This window comes from Leptodactylus fuscus, chromosome 4 (assembly GCF_031893055.1).
Source record: "Leptodactylus fuscus isolate aLepFus1 chromosome 4, aLepFus1.hap2, whole genome shotgun sequence".
Taxonomy (NCBI): domain Eukaryota; kingdom Metazoa; phylum Chordata; class Amphibia; order Anura; family Leptodactylidae; genus Leptodactylus; species Leptodactylus fuscus.
Window position 1 is genome coordinate 116,820,095 of NC_134268.1, and position 16,214 is coordinate 116,836,308.

Here is a 16,214-nt window from a genome sequence, read left to right on the forward strand (position 1 = left end):
TTTTCTATGGGAGCCGGCAGACGCGCGCTCGCCATAGAAATGAATGGGCTGCTTTTTCTATTCATTTCTATGGGGAGCGCACGTATGCCGGCTCCCATAGAAAACAATGGGAACTGCTTTAGACGCCGCTGCTTTACACGTTTACACGTTCTAAAGCAGCCAGCGTATCAGCCGTGTGAAGGGGCCCTAAGATATTAAACACAACATGTTTTCCAATGTATTTTGTCTTCAAAAGACATCTGCTTCCATGCCAGTAAAAGCAACAGAGGTGCCTGTTAGAAGTATTTCAAGTCGAGCCTAGTTTTCAGGAACTCATGTCTCTGTCAGGACATTTTGCCCCGTTTTTCCCCTATCTGCTAACATAGGGAGTGGTACGAATGGAGGCGTAGGCGAAGTGTATTTACTGCGAAGTCTGTGTCCACCCTGGAAAACACCTCCTAAGATCAAGGCTTTGGGGAATGCAAACTGTATCTGTACCCATCTGCAAACTACTGGTGGATCTGTTGAAACTGTTCAATAAAAGAGTTTTTGGTTTACCCTGCGAAACTGGACTCCTAAGTCATGCCTGAATTCAACATCAAGGGCCCTTCTTTACACCATTACACCTGCTGAGCTAGGTGAGGTCCCCTGCCCCAACTAGAAGTTCCCCAGGGGAAACGAGACCATTATCATCTACATCAGGACCCCCCCCCCCCCTCCTTGGCTGTGCACAGCCCTGGAGAGGGATTGTATTGAGAGTGGAGCATCCCCGGCCTAGCAGGTGGCACAGCCAGTGTCATGTTTACTCTCACTCTCTGGTCTCCTCTTCGGGGTTGTACAATGACCTCCTCTCTGTATCTCAGCCTCCACAATCAGCATATGGGTACTCCTTTGACTGCATTCTAAAGGTAAGTTCACACGGCAGAAACCTTTTTCACCATGTAACTTTACTGGGCGGCTGGCTGCAGTGTATCGGCATCCCGTCGTGGCATCCCACTCCTGATTAGGAGTAGGAGTGTGTTTTCTTTTTCCCGTTAGCTGAAAAAAACCACTAGCAGTAAAAAAAAAAAGCGAGTGACTCCCGTTGAAATGAATGGGAGACGTTTCTGCAGGCAGATTTTGAGGCAGATTCTGCCTCAAAATCTGCCTGCAAAAAACTCTGAGTGAACATACCCTTATGCAGACTCCTGGAGGTTTCACACGTTGGTTGTACAGGTGGAAGTACAAACAGGAGAGTGTTGGGCTTTAACTGAACTGCATGGTCACTTCTCCTGTACTGTGGTTAAATTGCAATGCAGAAGACTTTTTAAGCTGAATGGTTGAAAACAGTTAAGAGGGGGGTCTGTGACATACAAGCCCTTACGCTAAAGCCCCATGTTGCGGAAACACAGTGTTTTTTGCTGCAGATTTTGAGATTTTTTGAGCCGAAATCAGGAGGGCTTCAAATGGAATGGAAAGTATAAAGGAAGCACTTAGACTTTATATACTGCTAGAAAGCCGACAGTACGCTGCTTTCCTGTTCTGTGCCCTAGGTGAAGAGCTATTGGTATCGGTACCGTAGCTCTTCACTGTCAGAAGGGCATTTCTGACAGTCGGTCAGGAACTCCCTTCCTCATAGTAGCGCCTATTGCGCTGTACTGTGAGACCAGGGAAGAACGCCTCCTTCCCCTCCTGATAGTACTCATCCATAGACGATTACTGGGGGAAGCGTTCTTCCCCGCTCTCACAGAACAGCGCTATAGGTGCTAATGTGAGGAAGGGCATACCTGACTGACTCTCAGAAATGCCTTTCTGATGGTGAAGAGCTACCGCACCGGCACTGATAGCTTTTCACCCAGGGCACAGAACATGAAAGCCAATAGTGCGATGAATTCAGTGCACTGTCGGCTTTCTAGCGGTATATAAAACCGCATGTGCCCCAACTGGTGAAAGGTCCTCTTTAAATATAGTCCGGAGTCCGGACTTTGGAGTGTTTTTTTTTAAAAAAGCAGCAAAGTCTACAACAAAAACTATGTGCTGCCGCAACTTGGGGCCTTAGCTTTATACAGCCACTCTGACATTTATCCTGTTTTGTCTCTTGTTTTATGGATTTTCATTACTTGTCATTTTACTTGTTATTACTTCTCTGCAAAACATGTTCTTGATTATTTTTATTGTATTTATGTATTTCCTTTGCTAGAGAATAATTGTTTATGGCTACACTTTATCACGTATTTAATTTGTTTAATGACACCAAATGTATTATAAATGAAATATTGCAGTGTGAAACTTCTCCTTTTGTCTCATTTCAATGTGATTTTCTGGGTTTCTGCTATGTTAGTAACAACACTTTATTAAGATCTTTCATGCTTTTTGAGATTTGAAAAGCTTATTTTATTTCCAGATTAAAACTAATACTCAGTAGGAAATGTCAAATTTCCTACTGTCGCTTTTAGGTAAATTCAAATGTTCACATTGTCTTTTTAATTATCCTGAGTTACTGAAGGCGTTTTTATATTTCCCTTCCCTACCTATAAAAAAGAATAACATTGACACTCTGGTATATATTTCAGTGATTTGCGCCTTTGGAATACAAAGCAACAAGGTTATACATGAAGAATGGAATAACCTTGAAAGAGTTTTGTGAAAGCCATACAATAATATTGATTTGATTTCTTGATAAGTTTATAAATAGATGTGTTGTGAAGGCACTTAGAAGCCATTGTCTCTTTAGAATGATTTAGAATATAACAGCTTTCAGGAAATAACTAGGAGTTTTTGAAATGCATGAACACACTTTATTGCTATTTTATATTAATAGGAATATCACATTCTGGTAAAACCAAGCTCTGGGGACACGATTGACCTCTCTGCATGAAAGGACCAAGCTTTTGAGTTCTGTCTCATTACACCAGAAGCTGGGAATGTTCCAGTGGAGAACAATGGGTCAGACTTAAAACACCAATGACTTTGTAAATGCAATGAATATATGAGAATGTTTCAGTTTGATTATCAAGTTATGTTTTCTGAGAATGACTCACTGTATGTATTCCTAATCTTCGTAAGAATTCTTTAACCCTTCAAAGGGTATCTTCTACTATCATTTCTAAACCACTTAGAGACTGTTGTAGATGGTATCGGTGGTATTGTGTGAAAGACCAATCAACTTTTAATCCTTATGCAAATAAACTGTTCATTGGACTTAGAGCACCACCTTGTCAGCTGAGGCACCCTTTTTTATTGATGGTACCTACACATTGGGACCTGTCAGTCTTATATTCGGGACAGGACTGGGTCACAAGAACAGCAGAAAATAGGTGCTCTGCCACCCCCAGGTGCATGAACTACTAGAATACAAATTAAAAGTTGATTTTCTCAGCAACAAGATTGCACATTAACACAAAACGGTATATGCATTATTTCTCTAACAGCCCCTAGAAGAGGATCAAAGTGGTTTCCATCTGATTCTTGTGGTGGTAGACTCACTTCAATAACCAATTTGCTTTTTCATGGAGCCCATCAATGGAGCTTACTCTGGAGTGCTGTGTTTTAACAGGGCTCTGGAATAATGCCTCATAGACTTTACAAAGATTGATAATCGGCTGGCTGTAAAACACATCAGATACTGATTAGTGAAGGCTGTGTAATGAGTATTCTGTATACTAATTCAATTTGGTTACGTAGCAATGACAAAGATGGCCATTACCCAGAATAAAAAGGAACTGCCAAGTGTTACGCGGAGGACCAGAGCCTCCGCTGTGCTGTGCAGAGGCTGCTGGTTCTCTCCTCACTACGCTCCCATGTCCCCGCTTCTGGGTCTGGGGAGGCAGTCTGGAACCTCTGCAGTGATATACGGGTTTTGCTGGTCTCCTCCTGAGCCAGAAAAGGGACTTCCGGCTTTGGCCTAGCAGCGGGCCAGGACCTATTTAAGTAGGGCTCTGGTTACGGACCACCTCTGGCTATTCAGTTGTACTTATTGTCCTGGTAGTAAGCATTCTAGACCTCTGCTTCCTGAACAGCATTTTGAACTACGGTAACACTCCTGTTACCAACTGCCTGCCATTCCCTTTGGATTTCCCACTGTACTGCCTTTCCCTCTTGTTGACAACCTGGACTTTTACTAAAAAAAAATAACAAGTGAAAATGGGCAGAGAGGTAACATGAGTTCACCTTGCTGAAAGACATTGTCTGCAGGCACCATTTCAGTACCTTACCACCACCTTCAAAAATATGCAAAAATATGAGTAAGTGCATCGAACAATAAAATAGGTACTGTCCTACTACAACAGTATGTTAGAGAGTGGAAGCCAGAGGCATGTGCCCAATGCCCATACGCACATAAAGAATGCAACTAAGGACAAATAGAAAAATGCTGTGGAATAAAGCTTATAACTGAAACTGATCACATGTCATTTCTTGCTATCACAGAAGGAGCTGCTGCTGCCTTATCAAGAATATGGAATAAAGAAAATTTGAAAATATGGAATGATGAAAGTGTGAAGAAAATAAGTGTGGAATCCAATTTAATGGCCAGAAAAGCAGTGTCTGGAATTGTGAATGAAGTTACATTTGCAGAATTAATAACTACCCTGAAGTCTATATATCCACGAAAATAAGTTCTTATCATCATTAATATTGTGATAAAGTTTATATGTGATGGTAATATATAATGCTTTAAGAATACCAAATTGTATTACCTTCCTCACGACCTAGAAGCCTAATGTATACCTCAAGGCCATCTTGATATTCAAAAATGCAAAAAAGGGCCAAAGAATCTGTTTTGGCTATTTATGAATAAGGAGATTGAGAAAACTGTAAACACATGCATTTGTGTAACCTTTGCTCCTACATTGTACAAGTAGCCTTTGATACAAAGAGAAATGTCATGTGGACCCTGGTATACAGTATTTCTGTAGTTGATATACACTCACCGGCCACTTTATTAGGTACACCTGTCCAACTGCTCGTTAACACTTAATTTCTAATCAGCCAATCACATGGCGGCAACTCAGTGCATTTAGGCATGTAGACATGGTCAAGACAATCTCCTGCAGTTCAAACCGAGCATCAGTATGGGGAAGAAAGGTGATTTGAGTGCCTTTGAATGTGGCATGGTTGTTGGTGCCAGAAGGGCTGGTCTGAGTATTTCAGAAACTGCTGATCTACTGGGATTTTCACGCACAACCATCTCTAGGGTTTACAGAGAATGGTCCGAAAAAGAAAAAATATCCAGTGAGCGGCAGTTCTGTGGGCGGAAATGCGTTGTTGATGCCAGAGGTCAGAGGAGAATGGCCAGACTGGTTCGAGCTGATAGAAAGGCAACAGTGACTCAAATAGCCACCCGTTACAACCAAGGTAGCCAGAAGAGCATCTCTGAACGCACAGTACGTCGAACTTTGAGGCAGATGGGCTACAGCAGCAGAAGACCACACCGGGTGCCACTCCTTTCAGCTAAGAACAGGAAACTGAGGCTACAATTTGCACAAGCTCATCGAAATTGGACAATTGAAGATTGGAAAAACGTTGCCTGGTCTGATGAGTCTCGATTTCTGCTGCGACATTCGGATGGTAGGGTCAGAATTTGGCGTCAACAACATGAAAGCATGGATCCATCCTGCCTTGTATCAACGGTTCAGGCTGGTGGTGGTGGTGTCATGGTGTGGGGAATATTTTCTTGGCACTCTTTGGGCCCCTTGGTACCGATTGAGCATCGTTGCAATGCCAAAGCCTACCTGAGTATTGTTGCTGACCATGTCCATCCCTTTATGACCACAATGTACCCAACATCTGATGGCTACTTTCAGCAGGATAATGCGCCATATCATAAAGCTGGAATCATCTCAGACTGGTTTCTTGAACATGACAATGAGTTCACTGTACTCCAATGGCCTCCACAGTCACCAGATCTCAATCCAATAGAGCATCTTTGGGATGTGGTGGAACGGGAGATTCGCATCATGGATGTGCAGCCGACAAATCTGTGGCAACTGTGTGATGCCATCATGTCAATATGGACCAAAATCTCTGAGGAATGCTTCCAGCACCTTGTTGAATCTATGCCACGAAGAATTGAGGCAGTTCTGAAGGCAAAAGGGGGTCCAACCCGTTACTAGCATGGTGTACCTAATAAAGTGGCCGGTGAGTGTATAATTTAATGGTATAAATTCACTGACATTACTTGATAAATATTCCAAATAGCCAGAAATTCTAAAACTAAAATAATTTTTTTTAGAACTTATAAAACATTTTTGCAGATATCAAAAACTAATTGAAGTTCTAAACTAAAAAAATGAGATCTAGATTTCCACAGAGTAATGGATTAGCAGAAATGCAAAAATTATAAAGCAATTCATCCTGAAAAGACAAGTAAAAACAAAAGTTTCTACAATGGAAATTAAGAGTTACCATAGTTATTTTGGCTTATGTAGACAATATAGACAAAAGAAATAAAACATACATGATAGCTGTGACAATTGGGGGTAGTTTACCATCAAAGGTAGCAGTTTCTTGCACTTAACCCCTTCCCGCCGATGGCATTTTTTGATTTTCGTTTTTCGTTTTTGACTCCCCTCCTTCTAAACCCCATAACTTTTTTATTTCTCCACTCCCAGAGTCATATGAGGTCTTAATTTTTGCGGGACAATTTTTTCTTCATGATGCCACCATAAATTATTCTATATAATGTACTGGGAAGCAGGAAAAAAATTCAGAATGGGGTGAATTTGAAGAAAAAATGCATTTCTGCGACTTTCTTACGGGCTTTGGTTTTACGGCGTTCACTGTGCAGCCAAAATGACATGTCCCCTATATTCTGTGTTTCGGTACGGTTCCAGGGATACCAAATTTATATGGTTTTATTTACATTTTGACCCCTAAAAAAAATTCCAAAACGGTGTTAAAAAATTTTTTTTCTAAAAGTCGCCATATTCCGACGGCCGTAACTTTTTTATACATAGGTGTACGGGGATGCATAGGGCGTCTTTTTTTGCGGGGCCGGGTGTACTTTTTAGTTCTACCATTTTCGGGAAATTTTATTGCTTTGATCACTTTTTATTCAAATTTTTATCAGAATTAAAACAGTGAAAAAACGGCGGTTTGGCACTTTATGACTATTTTTCCTGCTACGGCGTTTACCGAACAGGAAAAATATTTTTATAGATTTGTAGAGCGGGCGATTTCGGACGCGGGGATACCTAACATGTATATGTTTCACAGTTTTTAACTACTTTTATATTTGTTCTAGGGAAAGGGGGGTGATTTGAACTTTTAATACTTTTTATATTTTTTTATATTTTTTTTAACTTTTTTTTTTTTTTTTTGCATTTATTAGACCCCCTAGGGGTGTTGAACCCCAGGGGGTCTGATCACTAATGCAATTCATTACAATGCTAATGCATTGCAATGCATTGCAAAAAATCATAATCTCTTTTGCAGGCTGTATACACCAGCCTGCAAAAGAGAGAATTTGCAGACCGGCTGGGAGCCTTTAACAAGGCTCCCGGCTGTCATGGCAACGTGACGTTGGCCCTGGAGCATGCTCCAAGAGCCGGCGATCCCTGCCAAAATGGCGGCGCCCATGCGCCGCCGGGAAAATGGCGCCTCCGGCGCCTTTGACAGCAACGCCGGAGGGGTTAATGCCTCCGATCGGTCCGGGGACTGATCGGAGGCATTAGAGCCGGTTGTCTACTGCTTAAAGCAGTAGACACCCGGCGGCTATGACGGCCGCCCGGCTCCCGGGCGGTCGCCATAGTTACAGACCCGACACGCGCCGTACTATTACGGCGCATGTCGGGAAGGGGTTAAAAGAGGTGTTGGTGGTGCTGGGTGCCAAATAAACAGCGTATCAGGAAATGGCTATCCAAAAGAAATGGCTTTATTGAGCTGGCAACAGGAACAAAAAAAACAAAGCTCAGTGTGTTATTAGGTTGAATCCCAAGTGAAAGGTGACTGGTTCAAATCAATGATCAGCCATAAAGAAGAATACCCAAAAAAAGACAAACAGCATCAGACAGTGGTCTCTCGGCTGAGAAAATTGCAAAACTGCTTCATGTGAGTGCCATGACAGTTTTAATATGAAGTGGAGTCCATACATCCATTCCAAAGCCAAGAGGAGGACATCCAGGCAAAATATTGGAGTCAACAAGTCAGGTTATCACAAGGTCTATCAGTTCTGGTGTGACACGCTTTTTTTTTTTTTTTTTGTAGTTTGCGAGCCCCACAATGTACATTTTTCTCTATCAGTATGTCTTTGACTGGGATGGAAATCCATGCAAACACGAGGAGAACATACAAACTCCTTGCAGATGGTTTTTGCCTTTGGCGAGATTTGAACACCAGGACTCCAGCGCTGCAAGGCTGCAGTGCTAACCACTGAGCCACCGTGTGGCCCCCTGGTGTGACACACTTGGCAGTGGAGGTGGCTCGTATGCTTCTTAATAGCGAGATCATAGATGTCCATGCAAGCTCCATGTGATGCAATATTACAACAGTTTGTAATGGTAGCCCAAAAAAACATGAAGAAGCCTCAACTGCGAAAAGCTTAAGTTTGCAAAAAAAAAAAGTAGAAGATTGGAAACATGTGATCTGTTGAATCAGGCAGTGTTGAAGGCAAAAGTTGGAAAAATACTAACAAAATAATAAAATCTAAAATTTTGATTTTTAGGAGCTAAACATTAACAATGCAGTTATATGACAATAATCTGCATAACTAATCATATGCTAAATAGTTGCAAGTCAAATTTATGTATGATTATTGTCTAGATCATTGTCTAGAAAGTGATGGTAGTATAACATTCTCAGCTGTAGTGGGTTTGAAATATGGAGTGTGAAATTCAAAAGTTCAAAACATTGTTACCCTTTTGCTCATCAATGTATATAAATATATATCTGAAAACGAAATCCCCTCCCTTCAGGTATTAAATTATCTATTAGATGTTGCTTTGTGTGTGCTCTATGATTCCAATACCTTTTAAAAGTGTGTATGCATGTGACTGCTGGATAGACATGTGGCTTATGACTACTGAGCCTAGACCCAATTCAGTAGTGGTGGCAGTGTGTATCTGGGGTTCATGGGTTGTGTTGACATGCGATTTATACGCAATTTTCAGCCTGAGTGACGGGTGAGTGATTGGAGTGAATTAGCCCCTGACATGAATCAGCCTCCTGTAGCTTTGTCACTAGTGTGGTCTTAGCCTATGGGTCGACTCGCATTAGCGTTTGGCTTCCATCCGGAAGGAGTCCGCATGAGAACCCCCCAAATGGAATACCAATGCAACTGCAAGCACTGTGCAATTAAGCACACAGACCCCATAGACTATAATCGGGTACGTATGCTTGCCGCGCACTGCCCGCATGAGATTCCATTCGGGGGGGGGGTCCTCATGTGGACTCCTTCCAGATGGAAGCCAAACGCTAATGTGAACCAGGCATAAGAATTTATTTACACATCCACGTCTGCAGTCTATGATCATGTCTGGATGGTCTGCTGCAGGGGTGAACCTGCACCTTTCGCCGACCGAGGCAAACTCGGAGCGGAGCATGAAGAGGGTGGGGCGAAACAAAGGGGCGGGGCTTGGCGGCGTTCGCAGGCAGAGAGAAGGCAGGGAGAGGACCTGCTCTCTGCCTGAGCGTGAGGGGAGGATGCTGGAGCAGCGCTACTTCAGCGGCCTCCCAAATCCACCGCTCGGTGCTAAGCCAGTCCAGGTCAGCTTGTCCTGGACTGGTTTAGGTAATCAAAAATGCCGCCCTCCCTGGGGCCCTGACATAGTGCCGCCTGAAGTGGTCGCTTCAGGTCGCCTCATCGGAGGTGCGGCACTGGTCTGCTGTCCTTGTTTTTCATGCCTTTTTTAAAATGTTCTACATTTTAAATGTCTCTGGGTTCCTTAAAAATGGATGATGCATCATCATTGGTGAAAAACGGACATGCTTCCAATATGCTGACATCTGAATAAACACATTGAAACAAAGCAATATGTAAGGGAGCCAGAATTCCGATGCATTTAGCTAGTAAATGAGACCTGCTAGTTTTTGCTTTAATTGGTTTTATTTACTTCCATTAGATATTTTTTATTAGCAAGGCATTGTAATACTTGAAGTGCTAAAAAAAACATTTACACTTTCAGCTTCTGCCGGAGGAAGCACAATTTACCACATAGCGTTTTTCTCTTTTTATAGGTTGACTGAGACATCAAAAGTAACCAAGGTTATAAATGTAAATCCATACTGCCCTCATTAATTAAACCTCTTGGCATGGGCAAAAATATCACATTTGTGAAGAATTTTAAGAAATAGCACAATTCTGCAAGATCATTATTTGGCTGTCTGAGATGGTTACAGAAGAAACAGCATATCATATTACACAATAATCTTTGAAGTCACTGATTAATGTTCCTAATTAACTCAAATTAAAAGGGAATTTTCTAGAAGAACCTAAAGAAACCTACTCATTTATTCAATTATAATGTCATAGGAAGATGTGTTAAGAGTAGCGACATGTCTACAAAATACATTAAAATTAATTTAATACTGCTGAGATGTTAAGAAAGTTTTATGGATTTTCTCAGTAGTTAAAACTTTAAAAACCTTTGCTATTCAATTTGAAAAACATGTGAATTATCAATGGAAAGTCACATGCATGAGAAAATAAGTCTGACTTGGAGGAGCAGTTGTTCTACTTATATTATCCGTGAAATCTTCTTTTTCTGCAAATAGCTAGACCTCTTGTTGTCCAAGTCAAACATAAACTGTGATCAGCTGAAAAGAACAACTTCTTTTAGAGCCAGTGGCTCAACACTTAAATGTGAGGTCTTGAGATCACTTCATGTGGTCTCCAAGCTGATGGTACCACATTTATATTATTGACCTAGTGTTCATAATATTACTAAAACTTGTACTAGAGCCGCCTCCCTTAGGGAGCCTTCACACGAAGTAGACGCACGTGCATTTTTGCAAAATACACGTGCAAAAATAAGACTCCCATTGACTTTCAATGATATTTTTTACATGTGTAAAAATACGCCTGTAAAAATACGCCTGTAAAAATACGCCTGTAAAATGCCATTAAAGTCAATGGGAGTCTTATTTTTACACGTGTATTTTTACACTTGTATTTTGCAAAAATACACGTGCGTTTACTCCGTGTGAAGGCTCCCTTACAGTTAATGCTACAGTAAAATCCATGTGGTGTTGACATTTATGATATGTTCTTTTTATATCTGCTTAATAAGAAAAGAGATGGACAAACCTCTCAGGATTTAGTTTTGGGTTCCTCTCTAAAGAAAACACAGCTGAAGTTATGGCAAAGTAAAAGTGACCATCTTATACATATTATTTTCTGGGGTTCTTTACCCTAGCGGAAAATTCCGCACGTGAAAAAAAAAGCTAGCGGAACCCATTGAAGTCAATGGGAGGCTTTTTTTTCAGCGTGGAAAATTCAGCACCAAATACAGCACAATTTTCCTCTGTGTGAATGGACCCTTATCATGGCTGATGCAGAGACAGAAAAGAGGACTAGATTAGCTAATGAACAGAGAAGATAGCTAGCACTCTTCATATATGTCTCTGACACCCAGGGAGGGCTACAAGCTCTCTGTATGTTTTGGAGTAAACTCAAAAGTAAAGATTTCAGGACCAAGATGAGGTCTGAAGTAAGGAAGCAGGGGCAGTATTAAAAATCAAAGTAAGTTAGTATGTTTTCTTTTATAGTTTGGTAGAAACTAAAGAACTTATATCTTTATTAATAACCATTAGAGATGAGCGAGTAGTACTCGATGGAGTAGGTGTTCAATCAAATACTATGGTATTCGAAATACTCGTACTCGATCGAACACTACTAGCTGTTCGAAGTTACGATTCGATGCAGAACCAGCGTTGATTGGCAGAATGCTATACATTGCCAATCAACGCTGGTTCTTCTCCTACCTTTAGAAGTCTTCTCCCTGTGTAGCGTCCCGCGTCCTCTTCCGGCTCTGAATTCACTCTGCCAGGCATCGGGCCTGGGCAGAGCCGACTGCGCATGTCCGCTTGTAGTGCGGGTATGTGCAGTCGTCTCTGCCCAGGCCCGATGCCTAGCAGAGTGAATTTAAGGCCGGAAGAGGACGCGGGGACGCTGCGCAGGGAGAAGGATCCAGCCCGACCCTCACTCATGGACTTGGTAAGTAGAATTTGATCGAATGTTGCGTACCCCTGAAACGAGCATTTCCCCCCATAAACTATAATGGGGTTCGAAACCCGTTCGAACAGTCGAACATTGAGCGGCTGTTTGAATCGGATTTCGAACCACGAACATTTTAGTGTTCGCTCATCTCTAATAACCATACTATAACTAATTTAATAAGAAAATGTAGAATGCTGTTGAACAGTGAACATATTCTCAGTGTATTCTTACATCCATAAATCAATTGTATTTTCCATTAAAATGGATGTGAACGTTGCAAACTCTACTTTACTTTAGAATTCTAAACAGAGTAGGTGTTTTCGTACATCATAACATTTTTCTCCAAGCTATATTGAATTTACATGATGCTTTTCCTAACAATCCATGTGAAAGAGGACAATGCCTGAGTTGTCCTATTAGCTGTAAGTGGGTAAAGCTGTAAATAATGATAATGACAGATTACTAGTTAATACATACAGATGTGCACAGATAAGGGCACCCAGGTGCAAGAATTCATTATTTTCTTCCTTTCCTGCAGCTCGCTAAAGGAAGAAATTATTGCTTGTAAATGTGAATGCAATTATATTCTGAGCCATATAAACAGTCATATTTAAGCACTATTGTTTGTGTACTATTGTATTATGCATATTCATGTTACTTTTTAACAGATTGCCTTATGTGGGATTTCGCTAGATTGCCTTTAGATATTCTCTCCTGAGGGTTTCCAGGTGGTTGTGTATTTTTTTATCTAGACAATTATTGGGGTGTACCACATTTCATAATTAAAGATACAGCCTGTTATGTAAATATGAACAGACTAGCTGAGAAATGTAATGGCAGATAAACATGGCGTGTTTATATACTAATGGAGGATTGAAGACCTCTAAATGACCCGAGACAAAGTCAGCAGTATTTAATAGGATTTCTATAAATGAGCATGCAAATACAAATGATTCATTTAGCTTTATAAACCAATATTAATTTTTTTATTGCTAATAATTTTTCAATGATATTTGGAATTAATAACTAATTATTAACTAATAATAATAATAATAATAATAATAATAATAATAATAATAATGAACTTAGATGGTAGAGGGGTGCTATCTATGCTGGGTACAGTATATGAGCTTTTTTATCACCTGGAAGAACCCACAGACCCACATGGCTTTCAGTACTACTTTAAGGCTAGGGATCCAGAGTTCTGAGGTTGCATTCACATGGTGTAGTTGTGATGCATTTACAATTGCATCAAAATGGTGACGGAAAAATGTATGCAGTTTGATGTGGTTTTTGGTGTGGTTTTCTAAATTTACAAATGAAATAAATTTATGTTCCAGCTGTAATTTCAAAAACTGTGCTAAAATAAAACAAATAAATAGAGATGAGCGAACACTAAAATGTTCGAGGTTCGAAATTCGAATCGAACAGCCGCTCACTGTTCGTGTGTTCGAACGGGTTTCGAACCCCATTATAGTCTATGGGGAACATATACTCGTTAAGGGGGAAACCCAAATCCGTGTCTGGAGGGTCACCAAGTCCACTATGACACCCCAGGAAATGATGCCAACACCTCTGGAATGACACTGGGACAGCAGGGGAAGCATGTCTGGGGGCATCTAACACACCAAAGACCCTCTATTACCCCAACATCACAGCCTAACAACTACACACTTTACACACTCAATACCACCTCTCTGACAGTAGGAAAACACCTTGAAACATGTGTATTTGGCACTTGGAGTGAGGAGAGCTTGTCACCAGCAGTGAATTTGGCCCTTGTAGTAAGTTGAGGTTGGCACCAACATTTGTTTTGAAAATCAGGGTGGATTGAGCCTCTAACCAGCAGAGTTTGGGCAAATTCATGGTGGAGGGAGCCTCTAAACACCCCAGTTTGGGCAAATTCATGGTGGAGGGAGCCTCTAAAAACCCCAGTTTGGACCAATTCATGGTGGAGGGAGCCTCTAAACAGCCAAGTCTTGGGAAATTCATGGTGGAGGGAGCCTCTAAAAACCCCAGTTTGGACAAATTCATGGTGGAGGGAGCCTCTAACCAGCCCAGTTTGGACCAATTCATGGTGGAGGGAGCCTCTAAAAACCCCAGTTTGGACCAATTCATGGTGGAGGGAGCCTCTAACCAGCCCAGTTTGGACCAATTCATGGTGGAGGGAGCCTCTAAACAGCCAAGTTTTGGGAAATTCATGGTGGAGGGAGCCTCTAAAAACCCCAGTTTGGGCAAATTCATGGTGGAGGGAGCCTCTAAAAACCCCAGTTTGGACCAATTCATGGTGGAGGGAGCCTCTAAACAGCCAAGTTTTGGGAAATTCAAGGTGGAGGGAGCCTCTAACCAGCCCAGTTTGGACCAATTCATGGTGGAGGGAGCCTCTAAACAGCCAAGTTTTGGGAAATTCATGGTGGAGGGAGCCTCTAATCAGCCCAGTTTGGACCAATTAATGGTGGAGGGAGCCTCTAACCAGCCCAGTTTGGACCAATTCATGGTGGAGGGAGCCTCTAAACAGCCAAGTTTTGGGAAATTCATGGTGGAGGGAGCCTCTAAAAACCCCAGTTTGGACCAATTCATGGTGGAGGGAGCCTCTAAACAGCCAAGTTTTGGGAAATTCATGGTGGAGGGAGCCTCTAATCAGCCCAGTTTGGACCAATTCATGGTGGAGGGAGCCTCTAAACAGCCAAGGAATGGGAAGTTCATGGTGGAGGGAGCCTCTAAAAACCCCAGTTTGGACCAATTAATGGTGGAGGGAGCCTCTAAAAACCCCAGTTTGGCCAAATTCATGGTGGAGGGAGCCTCTAAACAGCCAAGTTTTGGGAAATTCATGGTGGAGGGAGCCTCTAATCAGCCCAGTTTTGACCAATTCATGGTGGAGGGAGCCTCTAAACAGCCAAGCTATGGGAAGTTCATGGTGGAGGGAGCCTCTAACCAGCCCAGTTTGGACCAATTCATGGTGGAGGGAGCCTCTAAACAGCCAAGTTTTGGGAAATTCATGGTGGAGGGAGCCTCTAATCAGCCCAGTTTGGGCAAATTCATGGTGGAGGGAGCCTCTAATCAGCCCAGTTTGGGCAAATTCATGGTGGAGGGAGCCTCTAAAAACCCCAGTTTGGACCAATTCATGGTGGAGGGAGCCTCTAAAAACCCCAGTTTGGACCAATTCATGGTGGAGGGAGCCTCTAAAAACCCCAGTTTGGACCAATTCATGGTGCAGGGAGCCTCTAAAAACCCCAGTTTGGACCAATTCATGGTGGAGGGAGCCTCTAACCAGCAGAGTTGTGGGAAATCAGGGTGGAGGGAGCCTCTAACCAGCAGAGTTGTGGGAAATCAGGGTGGAGGGAGCCTCTAACCAGCAGAGTTGTGGGAAATCAGGGTGGAGGGAGCCTCTAACCAGCAGAGTTGGGGGAAATCAGGGTGGAGGGAGCCTCTAACCAGCAGAGTTGGGGGAAATCAGGGTGGAGGGAGCCTCTAACCAGCAGAGTTGGGGGAAATCAGGGTGGAGGGAGCCTCTAACCAGCAGAGTTGGGAGAAATCAGGGTGGAGGGAGCCTAGTATTAGCAGAATTGTGCAACGCTTATGGTGGATGAGTATGAGGATGCGGAGGAATTGGAGAGGTTGAGCACAGACATGGAGTTTCATGTTGGGGTGCTTTACACAGGTGGGCACGAAAATGAAGGCTCTATCCAGTGGTGGTTCATTTTTATCAAAGTGAGCCGGTCGGCACTCTCAGCTGACAGACGGGTGCGCTTGTCAGTGATGATGCCACCGGCTGCACTGAACACCCTCTCAGATAGGACGCTGGTGGCAGGACAGGACAGCACCTCCAAGGCATATAGGGCAAGTTCAAGCCACAGGTCCAACTTCGACACCCAATACGTGTAGGGCGCAGAGGGGTCGGAGAGGACAGGGCTGTGATCGGAAAGGTATTCCCGCAACATGCGCCTATACTTCTCACGCCTAGGACCCTCCGTGGCGGCACTTTGGCGAGGGGGTGCCATCAAGGTGTCCCAGACCTTAGACAGTGTGCCCCTCGTTTGTGTGGACCGGTGAGAACTTGGTCGCCTACTGGAGGAACTGCCCTCCCTGCCGCCAACGTCAC